This window comes from Tachyglossus aculeatus, chromosome 18, assembly GCF_015852505.1.
Source record: "Tachyglossus aculeatus isolate mTacAcu1 chromosome 18, mTacAcu1.pri, whole genome shotgun sequence".
In the NCBI taxonomy this organism is placed as follows: domain Eukaryota; kingdom Metazoa; phylum Chordata; class Mammalia; order Monotremata; family Tachyglossidae; genus Tachyglossus; species Tachyglossus aculeatus.
Genome location: NC_052083.1, coordinates 34005084 through 34020977, shown reverse-complemented (window position 1 = coordinate 34020977; position 15894 = coordinate 34005084).

The window sequence follows — 15894 nt, the reverse complement described above, 5'->3', positions numbered from 1 at the left end:
ACTGAAAGCACATCTCCAAGAAGCCTTCCCTAAGTCCTTTTTCCCTCTTCTTCCACTCCTATGATGCCCTGACTTGCTCCCTTTATTTAACTTCCCTCCCAGCCCCAAACCATTTGTGCACACATATCCATAATTCATTTATTTATATTAATGTCTGTCTCCTCCTTTAGACAGTAAGCAAGATATAGGTAGAGAATGTGCATGTTATATTATTATATTGTACTCTTCCAAGTGCTAAGTACAGTGCTCTGCACATAGTAAGCTCTCAATAAATATGATTGATTGATTGATGGGGAAGAATGAATTCTTCTTCTACTTCAATACAAGATGGACAATCGGTCACTAAAATAATCTGCAAGTTTAAATACAGGTCCCCTGCCAAAGCCAGTTGCATGATCTTCACCATTTCCATAGCCCAGTTTGAAAAGAGTTTGAAAATGTGAGTATTGAACTCCCAAATTTGACAGCTGTTGGTCCTCTGTGAAAAGTTCCTTTTCCTTCATTTGTTGAAATTTTGGGCACCATTTGCAGAAACGGGTGACCCAGCTCATTTGCCTCAAATGCATTAGGTGAAATGATTTCTGGTTGGTCATGCAAATGTTCTTTGCTTGCAAGGGAGGTGCATGGAAATGAATTCAGGCACCAATAATTGATCTACTCAGGAGTAAAGGATTTCCATCAGTGGAAGGGTCTTCAATTCTCACAGAGGAAGAATTGAGCAGGGCAAATTTTGGAGAGCTCCTATACATCCTGGGAATTTCTGTTAAGTCACCAGGGATGGTGGAGCTGTGGGGAACTAAAAAATCTCAAAAAGGAAACTTGTGAAGCTATTAAGGGAGTGAGCATCTGGAAATGTAAAAAATGAAAAGCAATCCTCTTCAATACTCTATTCAACCTTTCCCATCTGAACTTTCAACAGAGATGGTTTTTCACAGATGACTGGAAGACCTGCCTCTCACTTTTGGAACATTTACAGAAGTTAAACTAACCCATTGGAAATGCTTGGATGAGCAAAATGCGGAAGGTGTTTGGGGGTGGATTATTGTTTGCTCACATCCCTGGCCAAGATGCACTGTACTGCACTGAGGAATTTACCCAGGATTACTCACGTCAGAGTTCCTTCCCTGTACCTTTGAACTAACAGGATGCTCTGCCTGCACTAGGAAGAGAGGCAGGATGGCCTAGTGGAAAGAGTAAGGGACTGGGAGTCAAAGAATCCAGGTTTTAGACCCAGTTCTACCACTGGCCTGCTGTGTGACCTTGGTGAAGTTACTTGATCTCTCTGGGCCTCAGCTTCCTCATTTGTAAAATGGAAATAAGATATCTGGTCATCCTCCTTTGTAGTATGTGAGCCCCAAGTGGGACAAGAACTGTGTCCAACAGATCTTATATCAATCAATCAATCAATCAATCAATCAATCGTATTTATTGAGCACTTACTGTGTGCAGAGCACTGTACTAAGCGCTTGGGAAGTACAAGTTGGTAACATATAGAGACAGTCCCTACCCAACAGTGGGCTCACAGTCTAGAAGTTTATATCTACCCCAAGGTTCGGTAATTACTTTGTGCTAAACTAAGCACCTACTAAGTGCTTAATAAATTCCATTATTTTGTGTAATTGGTATTATTATTATTATGGCATTTATTAAGGTCTTAATATGTGTCAAGCACTGTTCTAAGCACCATCCTTGTAATAGCTGGGCTGAGCCATGGCTTTCTGAAGCCAAGAGCTTTGCAAAAGCAGCTGGTGTTGGGTTTTCAAGACAAATTTTAAGATTGAAGCCTAAATTTCCTGGGTTTTGAATTGTACAAATATTCACAAAGGAACAGCTGAGGCTTTTTAATATTACATTTCTCATGCAATCAAGCACATCGCTTCTGCAGAACTGCTCTGCTTATAGTCTTCCAACGAGATTGATGGCTAAAATTCATCTTTTGGATTACTCCCTCTCTTAGAATCATTATCTACACTTCTCAGTTCTGTCTTGCCACATACTGTATGTGCTCCTGCAGCAACCTTAAATTCAATTTTTCCAGAATGTTTCACTGGGTTGTTGGAGAAGTAGTTGGTGGGCTATGAGCTTGGTAACTATGGCAACCCCATCACCATAAGTGAAGTGGTTTCCGCAGCCCATGAAGCTCCAGTCCTGAGAGGGTAATTCCTGTGACAATGGCTTTCCTGTATTAAACTGGGACCAGAAAAACAGCGGATTGTAATATTAGTGATGGCAAATTTACGTCTGGAGGACGAATGAGGGAAAAATGTGAATCATGCACATCTTTTTTTAAAAGGATTGACTAAAAAAGATAAATAATTTACAGTTGATCACTATCTGCACATAATTTGAGTTTCATGACATCAATAGTCATGAACTAAAATTTTATCCATTGCTTCATTGCTACATTTCTGTAACCATGTTGTTAAATAAATGTACTCTCCAAATTCACTGAGGTATTTCATTAAACACCTTTCATGACCTGAGCTCTATGAATGAAATCAAAATCTGCTTCTAATACTGACCTGGGATTTGGGGGAAGTACTTTAGTTCCAGACCTGTTTCCAAAAAACCCAAACTTCTGGAGATTTTCAACTCATTCAAAAATTCCATCCTGCTGTTGGTCTATTTTTATTTTATAATGGAAGTTGAATTAAAAATAAAACAGATGCAAGATGAAGAATAGAATGAAGAACAAAAATTGGTGGGGGGCAGGAAGTGAGGGCTCTGTGCAGGCCAACCTGCTGGCACCCGCTCCATGCTGATCTTCTATTGAGGATGGCATTTTTTCCACGTCTGTGAGTGTAGGAGGAATCAATCAATAATTTAGCATTTACTGAATGCTTTCTGTGTGCCGAGCACTGTATTATGTGCTTGGGAGAGTACAAAAGAGATGGAAGACATGATCCCTGCCCTCGAGGACCTGATACTCCACAGGGGGAGAAAAACACTAAAATAAACAACAGCTACAGGGAGGAGCAGAATATATAAGACACAAGATATGGAGAAGCAGCATGACTTAGTGAATAAAGCACAGGCCTGGGAGTCAGAAGGACCTGGGTTCTAATCCCCACTCTGCCACCTGTTTGCTGTGTGATCTTGGGCAAGTCACTATATTTCTCTGTGCCTCAGTTCACTTATCTGTAAATGGGAATAAGAGTGTGAGCCCTATGTGGGACAGGAACTTTGTCCAACCTGATTCCTGTCTCCCCCTTTTAGACTGTGAGCCCCCTGTTGGGTAGGGACTGTCTCTATATGTTGCCAATTTGTACTTCCCAAGCGCTTAATACAGTGCTCTGCACATAGTAAGCGCTCAGTAAATACGATTGATGATGATGATGATGATTAACTTATGTCTACCCTGGCTTCGAACAGTTTTGCTACGTAGTCAGTGCTTAACACTTATAATAGTAATATTATAAGTATTATAAGTAATAATTATTCATTATTATTATTACCTAATTGCTATGGGCACTGTGTCAGGGGCCTTGTGCTTAGACAATCCATGCAGTAAAGATAGTCCCATGACTCACTGACATACTTGTTCTTGGCAGCTCCTGGTGATATCAATGATTTTGTCTCTGCAACCTGCTCTTCCTGCAGGCTCTGCTCAAGGAAAACCCCCCCTCTCCTCCTGCTGCATGTCAGACTTGTTTGTTTGCTGTTGTTGGCTCTCAGGAGTCCATAATTTCAAGGTTTATGAAAACAGCTTGCATGGGGTGGGAAAAGGGTCGAGATAGAGACACTGTGGCCTAAATGAAAGAATATGGTGGGACTGAGGGTCAGGAGAGCTGGGAGAGTCGGAATCTAGTTTCAGCTCTGTCACTGATCTGCTTTGCGATGGCAGGCAAGTAGCTTAACCTCTCTCTGCCTCGATTTCTTCACACCTGCTCTCCCCCGCTTAGATTTTGAGCCTGCCGTGGACCTGATAATCTACGCTAGCACAGCGCGTGGCACACAATAAACACTGAATAAATGCAATAATAATAGTGCTCTAGAATTAATCAGTCAATAGTAGCACAAGCAGAACAACCCAGTGGGTAGAGCATGGGCCTAGCAGTCAGAAGGACCTGGGTTCCAATGCTGGCTCTACCATTTGTCTGCTGTGTGACCTTGGGAAAGTCACTTAACTTCTATGTGCTTCAGTTACCTCATATGTAAAATGGGAATTAAGGCTGCAAGCCCCATATGGGACATGGACTGTGTGCAACCTGCTTGGCTTCTTTCTAACCCCAGTGCTTAGGACAGTGCCTGGTAAATAGCAAGCACTTAACAAATACCATAAAAAATCGTATTTATTGAGTACCTGCTGGGTATGAAGCATTGTATTAGGAGCTTGAAAAAGTACAATACAATTGGAGAAGACACAATTCCAGCCCTTAAAGACTTTACAGTTTAAGTTTAGAAGGCACTCAAGTGACTTACAGATAGAAAAAGAGAAAGGAAACAGGATATGTAGATGAGTAAGGGCTTGAATGGTAGGACATGTAAATCGATGTGTACAGAAACGTTCTTTGTGAGTGTGAGTGGGATGGGAACTGGGGAAAGGAAAAATTAATCAATCAATCAGTTATATTGAGTGCTTAGTGTGTGCAGAACATTGAACTAAGAGCTAGGGAGATTACAACAGAGTTGGTAGTCATGTTCCCTTCTTACAAGAAGCTTCCAGTTTAGAATCAGGATTTTGCTGTAGAAATATAGCAGCCTAGAGATGGTCAGCATTCAGAAAAAGAAGTGGCAAGATGGCCCGCCACTGACTCCTAGTCTGGCTTCTGAAAAGGTCACTACTGAAAATTACTCCAAAGCTAGACTTATAGACACTAAGGATGCTTTGACACTAAGTTGTCAAAGGCAAATGCATGGGATTTTGAAAAATTGCTGAAGACTGTCATTTTTGCAATGAAGAAAGTAGAAATTGAAAACTTGAGCAAAACTCACAACACTTCTGTCTTTCTCATGGTCCAAAATGGCTATTTTAGCCATTGGACTTTTTTCAGTATTGCCCATTCCTTTCCTGGGAAAGGTGGGAGCCTTAATTCATTCAATCGTATTTATTGAGCACTTACTGTGTGCAGAGTACTGTACTAAGCACTTGGAAAGTACAATTCAGCAATAAAGAGACAATCCCTGCCCACACTGGGCTTACAGTCTAGGCTCTGGCAGTCTATAACCCCCTTAGGAACTTTCAATCAATCAATGATATTTACTGAATGCTTACTATGGGCAGAGCACTGTACTAGGCACTTGGGAGAGTACAATAGAACAGAGTGGGAAGACACATTCCCTTCCACTCTAGGAAATTTGCCATGGTTTTAGAGGACAGGGATTGCATCCTTTTCCTCTTTTGTAGGTGCCTGCATGCTATCTCCTCCTGCCTTCAGGACATCTCCACCTGGATGTCTGCCCGCCATCTAAAACTCAATATGTCCAAGACTGAACTCCTATTCTTCCCTCCCAAACCCTGCCCTCTCCCTGACTTTCCCATCACTGTAGACGGCACTACCATCCTTCCCGTCTCACAAGCCCGCAAACTTGGTGTCATCCTCGACTCCGCTCTCTCGTTCACCCCTCATATCCAATCCGTCACCAAAACCTGCCAGTCTCACCTCCGCAACATCGCCAAGATCCGCCCCTTCCTCTCCATCCAAACCGCTACCCTGCTCATTCAATCTATCCCGACTGGATTACTGCATCAGCATCCTCTCTGATCTCCCATCCTCTGGTCTCTCCCCACTTCAGTCTATACTTCACGCTGCTGTCTGGATCATCTTTGTGCAGAAATGCTCTGGGCATGTTACTCCCCTCCTCAATAATCTCCAGTGGCTGCCTGTCAACCTACGCATCAACAACCTATGCATCAAGCAGAAACTCCTCACTCTCGGCTTCAAGGCTGTCCATCACCTCGCCCACTCCTACCTCACCTCCCTTCTCTCCTTCTACTACCCAGCCCACCCCACACCCTCTGCTCCTCTGCTGCTCACCTCCTCGCTGTACCTCGTTCTCACCTGTCCTGCCATCAACCTCTGGCCCATGACCTCCCCCTGGCCTGGAATGCCCTCCCTCCGCACATCCACCAAGGTAGCTCTCTTCCTCCCTTCAAAGCCCTACTGAGAGCTCACCTCCTCCAAGAGGCCTTCCCAGACTGAGCCCCCCTTTTCCTCTCCACCTCCCCATTGCCCCCACCCTACCTCCTTCCCCTCCCCACAGCACCTGTATATATGTTTGTACAGATTTATTACTCTTTATTTTACTTGTACATATTTACTATTCTATTTATTTTGTTAATGATGTGCATTTAGCTTTAATTCTATTTGTTCTGATGACTTGACACCTGTCATGTTTTGTTTTGTTGTCTGTCTCCCCCTTCTAAACTGTCAGCCCATTGTTGGGTAGGGACCGTCTCTGTTGCCAACTTGTACTTCCCAAGCGCTTAGTACAGTGCTCTGCACACAGTAAGTGCTCAATAAATACGATTGAATGAATGGATGAATGAATGAATTTTAGGTTTGGTGCTGACCATCTGTGGCTGTGAATCCCAAAATGTGCTCATTATTCTGGATTTGAACATTGTTGTGTGACTTTTAATCAGTCCTAATGCAAAGCAGAGCCTGGCACTGGTCCCCACTGGACAAAGGACCCTTTGTGACAGCAATCTTGGCTCCCATCATGGGGAAGACTGAATCCAAGCTTCCTAAAAGCTTCATGGCCCTACTGGGAGTCGGGGAATGAAGACAGACCTTGATGGGTTCCACTCTGGAGAGGGTGACGATAGACAGCATTTAAGGTGGCACACACAAAAGAGTAACATATCATAACTGACATATTCTGTCCTTAAACTGGACTTCAACACTGCCTGGAAGAGGAGAATTCCAGAATGAAGAGTGGGTGGTTTTTTTAAATTATTAATTCTATTTCCTAAATGTCTACATTTAAATCAAGTGGGGATGCCATGAACCATCCTCTATCCCTTGTATTGTAAGGGAGCCCAGGGAAAGGGAGAGGGGAAGACTCTGGGGCCGGTGTAGGATATGAAGCAAAACCCTAGAAATCTTCTAATACCTTGAATTTGTTGAGCCCTTTTAGTTTTTTTAAGCATTTTCATATTGCTTATCCCAATTTGTCATCCCCCCCGCCCCCCCCGCAGTATCCCTGTGAAGCAGAGAGACATAAGAATTACCTCCAATTTCAGATGAGGAAACTGAGGCCCAGAGACCGTAAATGACTTGACCAAGGTCACAGAGCAGGCAATTACCAGAGCTGGGGCCAGAATCCAGCAGCTCCAACTCCCAGACCCAAACCCTCTCCTTTAGACCATATTGCCTCTGGAAGTCTTTATGCTACAAAGCTTCATTGCCAATGTAGTAGTAACTGCAGAGACTGGATTGCAGTAATGGTATTTATTGAGTGCCTACTGATTGACAGTGCACTCTGCTAAGCACTTGGGAAAATATGACAGAAGTACAAGATATATTTCCTGCCTGCAAGGAGTTTACATTCCAATAGGGCCTTGTCAGGAATGGACATCGTTTGCCTCTGCAATCAAAGTGAAGCAGAGAATAATTCAGTTTGATAATTCAAGTCAAACATCCACTTTTCTCTGAATTGCTCAGAGCTTGGGAAGAGATGGGTGTTTCGTGGATGAAAAGACCCTGGGACATTGGGATTTGTTAAGCACTTACTATGTGCTAGACAATATACTAAGTGCTGGGATAGATATAAGATAAGGAACAAGTGGGACATGGAAGATTTTCTAACTCTTTGTGGAGAGGCAGAGCAAAGACCCAAGCTGACAATTCTCAAAAATCTTCTGGTCTGGTGTGAGCTGGGCGCTTACTGTGTGCAGAGCACTGTACCAAGAGCTTGGTAGAAGACAATATAACAATAAACAGACACATTCCCTGCCCACAATGAGCTTAGAGTCTAGAGGGGGAGACAGATATTAACATAAATGAACAATTTACTGATATGTACATAAGTGCTGTGGGGCTGGGAGGGGGGAAGAATAAGCACTTCACAATATCACAAAAAAAAGACTTTCTGGACCCTCCTTTAAATGACTAGTGACCACTGTTAGGACAGTTCAGAACACATTAAAAGATTTAAGAAAGTGTTGGAACAGCTGGAGCAGCAGAAATTGACTTGTAAATAGTTTAAAACATATCAATTACCCAGTTAAAAACTCTATTAGGCCTGGCTTTATTCTGAGAAGAGCGAATACAGCATAATATCAGACATATACTGAGGACAGCATATATATTAATGAGCAAAAAAAAAAACCCTATTTTTAGTACAGAACAGCTGAACACACCTAAGCATTTAAAACTGACAGGGAATAGTACTTGTGACTGAGAACATTTAATACAAGGAGCATAATGACTCCAGGTGGATGGAGATAATTTAAACAAAACCAGTATAATATATCAGATTTTTGAACTAATTAATTAGGTATGCAATAGGAAATCAAACTTGGCAAGGTTATATTGCGGAGGTAACCACCTGGTGGAGTGTTTCAAGTAGTAATAATAATAATACTAATAATAATAATGCTATTTTGTTAAGCCCATACTATGTGCCAAGCATTCTTCTAAGCACTGGATAATGATAAGGATGGTATTGTGTTAAGCGCTTACTATGTGCCAAGCACTGTAGAAAATCAATCAATAGTATTTATTAAGTACTTACTCTGCAAAGCACTGTATTAAGTGAATGGTGAGAACAATCAAATTAGTGAACCTTATCATGACAGGACAGTGAATATATCACTTTATTTACAAAAAAATATGGAAGGACTCACCAACCACAAAGATCTCCACAAAGACATGGCAAGAGGCCAAATACCTTTCTCTTTTTCAGATGACACCTCAAGGTTCTGGTGGATGCAGTTGGAAGAATCTAGTAAGCTGATGTATACATTCATTTGATCATTTGGAAGATATCATCTTACCAGGTTTCTAGTCAGATTTTGCTCTGCTCCTGAACTTTTCCATAACAGAGAACAACAGATACTGAAAGCTGTAGAAAGTACAGGAATGAACTGATGCCATATTGATTTAGGGAGCAGCAACAGTGGAATATGATAGAAGAATCTTGAAAAAGAAGAATTACAATATGCAGAGCAGTCACGACAATGAATACAAATGAATGGAAATTTCATATTTAGGGGGAAAACTGCCAGGAGATAATGTAGGAACAGATGAAGGCAGATAACGAATATAACTGTTCCAACAGATGAAGAAGGGTTACAAAAGGCATTGGGTAGGTTTGAGTTTGTTGGAGTGCAGATTCCAAGTCTGCTACAGGATACAAAATATTAAAAGATTTTTGCTAAAAACAACTGCAGCGGTATTTGGGAGGAATACTGACAGAAAAAGTTTGAAAGACGGGAGGAAGAGAATAGGTGGCTAGGTAAGGAGATCCGGAACAGCAGAAAATGACACAGGAAAAGGAGGACCCAAGAAAAGGAGGATAATAAAGGCATACAAACAAAAAGAAAAAATCAGAGAAAGAAGAGAAGGAAAGAAGGCATGGCAAGAGGAAGAGAGATTTTGGGACAGTTTTAGGTGGGGATTGTGGAAGAAGTGAGAAATTGAGTTGGAAGGTCTGCATGCAAGGTAGAGGGGTAGGGTAGGGAGAGAGTAAGACGGTAAGTTGGTGGGAGGCCACTTGGATTGGGTAGAGGAAATAGCAGCGTGGCATAGTGGATAGAGCATGAGCCTGGAAGTCGGAAGGTCATGGTAATCCCTGCTCTGCCACTTTGCTGTTTGGCCCTGGGCAAGCCACTTAACTTCCCTGTGTCTCAGTTCTCTCATCTGTAAAATGGGGATTAAGACTGCGTGCCCCATGTGGAACATGGATTGTGTCCAAACTGATTTGCTGGTAACCACCCCAGTGCTTAGTACAGTGCCTGACCCATAGTAAGCATTTAACAAATGCCATAATAATAGTTATTATTATTAAATAGAGGGCACCTGAGAGAGAGACTGTGGGGAAGGCCAAGAAGCCTCTTGCAACTCCCTTCTCTGACTATGCGTCCCACCCTCCCCCTCTCCATATCCCCCACCCTCCGTGGGCTGACTGGATGAGAACTTGCCCAATCATGTGGATGACGTGGAAAGACTGAGGAACACAGTAAGGGAGGAGGAGGAGGAGGAGGGGCCATGGAAAGTTGGGCCTGAGTCCAAGGAGCAAAAACCACCTTCCGCCGGGATCCCCGGGATCAGAGTTGCTCAGCAGAGATAAGACAAGGTACCTACGGTTCAAATGGTTGGGCATCTAGAAATCTGCTGCTTCTGATTATCTGCACACCTGGGCAGTTATATACCTGCCTATCTGCACACTAAAATACCTTCATGTCTATATACTTGAACATTTATATACCTACAATACTGCACATCTGCATGCATGAAAAGCTGCATGTCTGCATAGCTATAGATACCTGCATATCTGGAAACCTGTATAATCGCACACCTGTATATCCATACTATGTTACCAGCACTGGGTAAGAGCCTTTGGCTACTGGAATCCTATTATTGGTTTAGCAGCTGCAGATAGAGCAAAGTCCCTCAATGTAGCACACCCAACCCGGAAGTTAGGAGCAGAAAAAAAACAAAACAACCACCCAGAAGAGGTAAAAAGTTCACAGAAAAAAAAAACCATTTGCTTACAATCTAATACATTTCTAACATGTGATGGGGAGGAATGAGTCAACTTCAGAGCATGGAACCCCTGAGGCTAGATAATAATAATGGCATCTATTAAGCGCTTACTATGTGCAAAGCACTGTTCTAAGGCTAGATGATTTTGATATCAGTGTGAATCTAGGCAGAATATCTGGCAGCCCAATTGTAAGGTCCCATCAGGAATTCTGCAGAAAAAATACCCATTTTGTGCCAAGCCTATGCCAGGAAAGATGTGCAAATTAAATACCACGAAAACCTTTCAGATGAACTTGGCCACACCAAACGGCCTGGAGCTGTTGGAAGGCCACCTGAAATGACAGGGATCCTGGAAACTCTTTCAAGGTTTTGAAACACAAGGTGAGGACTAGAGATTTAATCTAGATTTAAATGGAAAGACTTTACTTCCATTGTCTCATTTACTTCCATTTAACCAGATGTTACCTGCTAGATGGAAAGATCCTTGAGGGCAAGGACTGTGTTTACTAACTGCCACCACCACAGTGGGAAACCACACTCTTGGTACAAATCTCTACCCACTAAAATCTCAATAAATGCCACTAATTGATTGATTGATAGATGGGCTCTGTCATTTCCCTGCCTGGTGTCAACTGTACCCAGGAATCCTCAATGGCTGGTGAACGTGGTGGACCACAAGTCTTCCAAATTTTACTTCCTCTGGGAGCACTCAGCAAACAGCAAGGGACGGAGAGCAAGGATCTTACCGAGGATCCTGAGGTGCTTCCTCCGTTCCTCATGGACACCAAGCAGTGGAGTGGACAAATGGACCCTCTACAACAATAACAAAAACAAACAACACATTACAAAGCAACAAAGGCAGAGTCAGAGCCTTTCACCTCCAGCCTCCTTTCATGCTTCATATTTCTCTTGAGTTCTCACCAGAGATTTTTTGAAGTTTCCATATAGTACAGCTGAATAGCAACCAAAACACTGATGTGAGAAAACATTTTCAAACTGAGAACAAGTTTATGTGGGAAGTGGGGAGAACCATATTCTCTCTATCTCTCTCATGCAAAGACACTTACACTCAATAGATTGCATGCTACTTTTAGGGAGGGAACATGTTTTGCTTTTATTATACTAAGCAGTTTTTATTGTACTTACCTAAGTAGTTAGTACAGTGCATTGAACACAAAGGCACTCCATACACGCACACAAACAAAAACAAAAACACATACACATAATAACAATAAGAATTATTGGTATTTGGTAAATACTTACTGTGTGCCAACCACTGTTCTATGCACTGGGGTAGACACAAGGTAATCAGGTTGTTCCACATGGGGCTCATAGTCTTAATCCTCATTTTACAGATGAGGTAACTGAGGCACAGAGAAGTTAAGTGGTTTGCCCAATGTCACACAGCAGACACGTGGCAGAGCTGGGATTAGAACCCACGTCCTGTGGGTTCTAATGTTCTTTCCACTAAGCCATGCTGCTTCTCATATATACTCATTAGACTGTAAACTCCTTGTGGACAATGAATTTATGTTTTACTTTCACACTGCACTCTTTCAAGTATCAATTAATAAATCAATCAATCGATTGTATTTATTGAGTGCTTACTGTGTACAGAGCACTGAACTAAGTGCTTGGGAGAGTACAATATAGCAGTTGGTGGACACGTTCCTTGCCCACAACAAGCTTACAGTCTAGAGAACTGTACTGTGTACCGCATTCAGTAGTTGCACTTAGTACAGAGCTCTGCACACAGTAAGTGCTCAATAAATCACCATCATCATCATCATCAATCGTATTTATTGAGTGCTTACTGTGTGCAGAGCACTGTACTAAGCGCTTGGGAAGTACAAATTGGCAACATATAGAGACAGTCCCTGCCCAACAGTGGGCTCACAGTGTAAAAGGGGGAGACAGAGAACAAAACCAAGCATACTAACAAAATAAAATAAATAGAATAGACATGTACAAGTAAAATAAATAAATAGAGTAATAAATATGTACAAACATATATACATATATACAGGTGCTGTGGGGAAGGGAAGGAGGTAAGATGGGGGATGGAGAAGGGGACGAAGGGGAGAGGAGGGAAGGGGCTCAGTCTGGGAAGGCCTCCTGGAGGAGGTGAGCTCTCAGTAGGGCCAGATCGATCTCAATAAATACAATTACTACTGCATTTACACAAACACATATTACATTCTAAATGATTTAGATTAAAACTGCAGATGGGGAACTTGTGGTTTGCTTTCATTGTACTCTTCCAAGTACAGCAGGTACTCAGTAGGTGGTCAATATATACCATTAACCAGTCAGTTGTATTTATTTGCACTTACTGTGTGCTGAGCACTGTAGGAAGCGAGTGGGAGAGTACAACAGAACAATATAACAAGTTCCCTGCCCATAATGAGTCTAGAGGAAGAGGCAGACATTAATGTAAATAAATACATTACAGATATGAACATAAGTGCTGTGGGGCTTGAGGGTAAATAATATTCCTCTAATGCTAATCTTCTCACTCTTGCTGTTGACCTCTCACCCACATCGTACCAATGGCCTGGAATGCCCTCCCTCCTTTAATAAGACAGACAATTGCTATCCCCGACTATGTAATGGCAGTAATGCTAGAAAAGTGCTTGGCACATAGTAAGCGCTTAACAAATACCATCATCATTATTATTATACATAATACTCCTTATGTATATGTAAATTATAGAGAGAGAACCATAGACCCACCCTGTCCAATCCCCCCCAAAACTGTGGGGGTATAGGAAGACAGGTCAGGAGAATTTAATGCTTTTAATCTTCCCCACTCCCCACCAAATTTTAAGCATTTCAGAAAACCGAGTAAGTGGTAACTGGCATTTGTTAGGTGCTTATCATGCGCTGAGCACTGGAGTAGATAAAATACAATCAGATGGGATACAGCCCCATCCCACATGGGGCTCACAGTTTAAGGGGGAAGAAGAACTGATATTTAATCCCGATTTTACAGATGAGGAAACTGAGACACTGAAAAGTTAAGGGACTTGCCCAAGGTCCCCAGCAGGCATTTCAGTGGCTGCTTACAACTTCAGGTACCACCCTGGTATCTTGCCACAAGCCAAATGAGTATATGTACATATATTTGGATGTGTCTTTATGCAGCAGCAATAGTATTTATTATGTGTTCATTAATAATTGATAATTGTGGCATTTATTTAGCGTTTACTATGTGCCAGGCACTGTATTAAGCTCTGGGGTGGATTAATATATGCTTTTTTAAATTATAGGATAAACTTTCATTCATTCATTCATTCAATCGTATTTATTGAGCGCTTACTGTGTGCACAGCACTGTACTAAGCGCTTGGAAAGTACAAGTCGGCAATATATAGAGACGGTCCCTACCCAACAACGGGTTCACAGTCTAGAAAGGGGAGACAGACAACAAAACAAAACAAGTAGACTTCCTCTAAGGGGAAGAGGGTAAAAGCGGTTAGGTTACGGGGACATTATTACATTATCTAGCTGTGGGGGGAGGCTCCTTCCTGATTTTTAAATAACCTACCGAAACAGCCTGTGATTATGCAGGGAGAGAGATAGCATAATTGTCTATATTGACAAACACCTTTTTGAGGCGGATTTCCTGCCTCGGTATTCTGTAGTTCTCTAGTGATCGTGAATTGCACACTTCTGCAGATGTGCCTTTCCAGGCGAGTCTTTTTAATGGACTTTGAACTTCCTTACTTTTTGTCTGTTGGTTTCAGTGGTTTCCCTCTTCTCTCCCCATTGGCGTCCACATGTCCCCGTCCCCACACCTCAATTTTCAATTTATCTCTTCTACGGAGTTACCAAAGGGTAGCGATATTGTAGGGAAAAAAAAAAGATTTCACTTGAATTTTCCCTTAGAATTTCCCTGGAGCAGAGGCTGGTAAAGTGGTGGCGTGTTGTGTGAATGGGTGTTGGGGTGATTTGCCCAAATCACAAAGCAGATAAGAGGCAGAGCTGGGAGTGAGAGAACCTGTGTTCTAATGCTGACTCTGACATACGCTTGCTGTGTGACCTCGGGCAAGTCACTTAACTTCTCTGTGCCTCAGTTCTTTTGTACTCAGTTTGTGTGGGTGTGTGGAGATAGGGTTGTCCTCGGTCCCCACTAAAACTCCATGAGGAATGCAGAGGGGAAAGCAGAGAGAGAGAGAGTCTGTAAATTGTGACTAAGCCCCCCAACACCTTTCCTCTTCTCCCACTCCCTTCTGCATCGCCCTGACTTGCTCCCTTTGTTATTCCCTCCTCCCAGCCCTACAGCACTTATGTCCATATCTGTCATTTATTTCATTCATTCATTCAGTCAATCGTATTTATTGAGTGCTTACTGTGTGCAGAACACTGTACTAAGCGCTTGGAAAGTACAATTCGGCAACAGAGACAGTCCCTACCCAACAACAGGCTCACAGTCTAGAAGGGGGAGACAGACAACAAAACGAGTAGACAGGTGTCAATACCATCAAAGTAGATAAATAGAATTACAGTTATATACCGATCATTAATAAAGTAGAGTAATAAATATGTACTAATATGCACAAGTGCTGTGGGGAGGGGAAAGGTGGGGCAGAGGGAGGGAGTGGGGGCAATGGGGAGGGAAGGAGGAGCAGAGGCAAATGCGGGGGGGTCAGCCTGGGAAGGCCTTCTGGAGGAGGTGAGCTTTCAGTAAGGCTTTGAAGGGAGGAAGAGAGCTAGTTTGGCAGATTTGTGGAGGGAGGGCATTCCAGGCCAGAGGTAGGACTGTCCCCACCTCTAGACTGTGAGCTCGTTGTGGGCAGGGAATGTGTGCCTTTAGTGTTGTACTGAACTCTCCCAAGAGCTTAGTACAGTGCTCTGCATGCAGTAAGCACTCAATAGAAACAATGTGGAAAGAGCACAGGCTTGGGAGTCAGAGGTCATGGGTTCTAATCCCGGCTCCGCCACTTGTCAGCTGGGTGACTTTGGGCAAGTCACTTCATCATCATCATCAATCGTATTTATTGAGCGCTTACTATGTGCAGAGCACTGTACTAAGCGCTTCACTTCACTTCTCTGGGCCTCAGTTCCCTCATGCGTAAAATGGGGATTAAGACTGTGATCCCCACGTGGGCCAACCTGATGACCTTGTACCTACCCCAGCAATTAGAACGGTGCTCAGCACTTAGTAAGCGCTTAACAAATGCCATCATCATTATTATAGTGGAAAGAGCACGGGCTTGGGAATCAGAGGGCGTGGGTTAAAA